Source organism: Cibotium barometz, chromosome 44 (genome assembly GCF_041138505.1).
Source record: "Cibotium barometz isolate CiBa-2024 chromosome 44, ASM4113850v1, whole genome shotgun sequence".
NCBI lineage: Eukaryota > Viridiplantae > Streptophyta > Polypodiopsida > Cyatheales > Cibotiaceae > Cibotium > Cibotium barometz.
This window is the reverse complement of record NC_141089.1, coordinates 47626380-47630353: the sequence shown is the minus strand read 5'-3', so window position 1 is coordinate 47630353 and position 3974 is coordinate 47626380.

The window sequence follows — 3974 nt, the reverse complement described above, 5'->3', positions numbered from 1 at the left end:
GTGCCAATGACTCTCTCCATTCATCGTCGTTATATAGTTTGCAGTCCACTTATATGTTTTGTTGTTCCATGAATTTTGCAGTATTGCAACGATTCATGGGATCATTGAAGAGGTTGGGAAGCATGGACGCATTCAATAGTCTTGGAGACTTGCGCTTGGTGTGGGCTGATTTTCCAAGACCGACAAATCTTGTGCTCTCCAAGACCGAGGTTATGGTTTCCCAATGGAATGTATTTAGGGAGGTACTTGTGGGTTAACTTTTGTACTTGCTTGCAAAGCTCCTACATGCCAACGGCACTATGATTTGTACTCTACATGGCGGAGCACTTGGGGATTGTTGTGCAAGAGGCAGAGACTAAAAACTTTACATTGCACGTGACTTTGTCCTACGATACTTGTATGCCATGTCAGAAGATGGACAAGAAGAGGTGAGTGAGGGAGTAGTTTTTATTGAAGTGAACAACCATGATTTCCCTAATGTACTTACAAGTGTATACACGTAGGTCACTATTTTGGTCATCACCATCTTTACGCACCCCCATTAGAGTACGTCCAGTCGTCTCCAAAGTATGACAAGCGGGGAGGTGAGGTAGCTGCAGATTGTCCAAGTTTCGAGGTGGATGACGATATCTTCCTAGAGCCTAAACCCCAAGAGGGAACCTCACCATACATATTGGATGCAGATGGGAATCCCATCCGATATGTTGTTGAGTGTGTAGCGAGCCTTTTGCAAGGTAATTAGAGCACTCACTTCATTACAATTCGTTTCAAGTAGTGTAATCATTATATAGTCATCGTCTTTTATATTGTCGTCCATTTATATATGCTAATGAAAGATTTTACTATGGTAGGTGACTGAGGACGTTCACCAATCGAGGGGATGCAGTCCTAGATTGCTTTGCCGCTACTAGGACACTTACTAGAGTATGTAAGATACTACATCAGCATTGCATCACTGTGGAGAGCGACGAGGTGTGCCTTAGTTCATGTCTATGACCACTTTTATACATTCCTAAAGATTTGGATCAACATTATTTCAAGGGTGACGTCAGTGGAGTACGCTCGACGGAAGCAGTATAGGGAAGTGGGGACATCGTCTCCACATGTTCCTCACCCATATCCTCCACCTGTCCTAGTACCCATGAGCCCAACAAGGTCAAATGTCTCGTCATGGCCACCTAGTGTCCCAAGGGAGCCCCCATATCGACTTGTCACCCCACAGATGTCCCCCGCGGGTTCTTTTACGATGCCCTCATTATGGGAACCTTGTCCCAAACTTGCGAGGCCGCTATTCCCACCTGCACCTGCACCATTTGGTAGAGCACCCTACATGTAGCCACCTACCTTCTTCTATCAACAACCGGGATACCCTTATTGATGTTTTTCATCGCTTGTAATGATAGAAATATATTGATTTATACATTATTGTGATACACTTTTGTACACTCATATTATATCTATGGCATTGTTTTTAGCTTTTGCTGTAACCGTTTAGATAATTAAATTGACAATAGAGAGAGATGGAGCAAGATGGATAGATATGGAGAGGCCACGAGAGAGAGTGAGTGAAAGAGAGAAAGTTTGAGTGAGACCTTAAAATAGTTACTTTTATGTTTAAAATAGTTATTTCTATGCTTAAAATAGTTATTTTTATTTCTAAGACCTTTTAAATAGAGTAGAGATTGCCATGTTTCATTGTTCTTATTCTAGGGACACATCTCACCCCACCCATCCCTCTTATCTTCATATTGTAATAGGCTAGGCATAAACTCTATTATCATGGGTTCATCCACCAATCTCTCTAATACTACGACATTTGCAAGAATCTTAATGAGTAAAGCTCTTCAATCTTTTATGCATCTCAAAGAAAAAGAACCTAGATTGGATGCCCTTATGAAAGCATGGACAAGAACGTCTGAAGTACAAGAGCTCTACAAGAAGCTTATAACAAAGAAAGTGATAGACCTTACAAACAAGAACATGCTAGAGGTGAAAGAAGCAACAATCAAGAAGGCCAAGATAGTTGAGGTCCAAAATGCTTTTATGTATTGTTGCTTGTGTTCAACATCTCATAGGTGTTTGTCATAATATGCTTGTGTTCAACATCTCATAGGTGTTTAAAATTTAAATTCATCGAGAGAATGTTTTCGGATTGGATACAATGATCAAGTTGTGTAAGCTGTTATTCTTCAAGCCCAACATGAAACATCTCTTTAATTGAATATCGTTTAATTTTTCCCATGACTCACATTATGAGTCCAAGCATTTTATCCGAAGGATAAAATCTCTAATGGATTCATTTGTTTTGACGCTCAATTGAATAGAGTTTTGTTGCTGCCTTCCACCGATCACCGTGTTTGGAAAAGCCATGTATAAAGGCTGATTTCAAGGCTTTGAAGGTGGTCTTGATCGGAGGCATCAATGTGATGAATCATCAACTAGATTTTCCCTCAAAGCATAGGTTCAATGCATGTACCTTGGTGGGACAATTGGGATTTTCAAAGACTTCACATCTGTGTTCAAACAGTTGTATGAATTGAATAGGATCTGTTGTTCCATCGTATTTTCCCATAATTTTGAAAATTTATACGGTCGTATTTCTATGTGTCACTGAGACCGTATGTGAGTGCTCTTGTTGGGAGAGACTCACTAGGTCCTTGGGCTACCCCCCTTCTTAAACTCGTCAGTATATCCAAGGTGTGGGCATCCAGGAAAGGGTTGGTACCTATAGGATTTGTGGGAATGTTGGTAAGGGACCAAAGCCCGGTGGAATCAACGTGACAAGGAGTATAAAACCCGATGACACGCTTGTTATACGCATGGCCACTGGTATTGGGAGACGCATTTTCACCATAGATCTCAATGGCTTGAAGATGTCAACCATTGGGTTCAGTCCTTATGTGATCGTTGGCAATCCCTCTATTATTGCTATGTCTGATTGCGTAATTGCTCCTTATGAGCAAGCACACGTGTGTTTTTTTTTTGCTTTATATATTTTTTCACAGCCCGTTATTACAGCCTCAAGAGGCTTGGCGTTCTCTTCGTTGGGTCAAACGGGTGTTCGTCTACCCTAATTAGCTAGGCGGCCTGGTATACGCACGACGCGAACGACCTCTTAGAGATAAGTTTTTGAAAAAATCGTATGCTAGTAACTTCCCAAATGGAAGAGGAGGTCCTAAAACCTATTTTCCATCACTGCCTTAAGATGAAAAAAAAATCGAGAAGGGAATGCTTCAACAAATGTGAATTAATCTAAAATAAGAGATTAATTAGACTCTTAATTGTGGTCTCCTCTTTTAAGGTAAAATTAAGTAAAGAGAGTCAAATTTCTCCAATTAATGAAAAATTTGATGTAATTAAGTGTTTTGATGCATCTAGATGCTCTCAAAACACTCAAAAACATCAATTTTGACTACTTATATAATCAATTTAAACCCCAATTAATGAAAAATTTGATGTAATTAAGTGTTTTGATGCATCTAGATGCTCTCAAAACACTCAAAAACATCAATTTTGACTACTTATATAATCAATTTAAATCCCAATTAACACATTTTCTTTTCCTTTTTTGTCTCTTGAACAAGATTAATCACCCTTAATGACAAAAACCAATCCATTAAGAGAAATTAATCAAATTCAAGGATTTTTTAATGGTTTTAAGAAAATTTTTGAAAGATTAAGCTACTCCTAATGCTTGCTAACACTCTAATCCAAATAATTTCAACAACAAACATGCAATTAAACTAAAATTAATGATCTTGGTTCTATGTTTAACACTAAAGAGAGCTAACATTCACTAAAAATTGTATTCTATTGCTTTGTTTGATGTAATGGATGCAAACTAAGCCTAATACAACTATGTGCAAGCCCTAAGAACATGAAGAATCACAATAACAAATTAAGCTAAAAATTAAGCAAAAGGCATTCTTTTCAAAAACAAAAAAGAGAGTTATTCTACACCAAATCACACACAA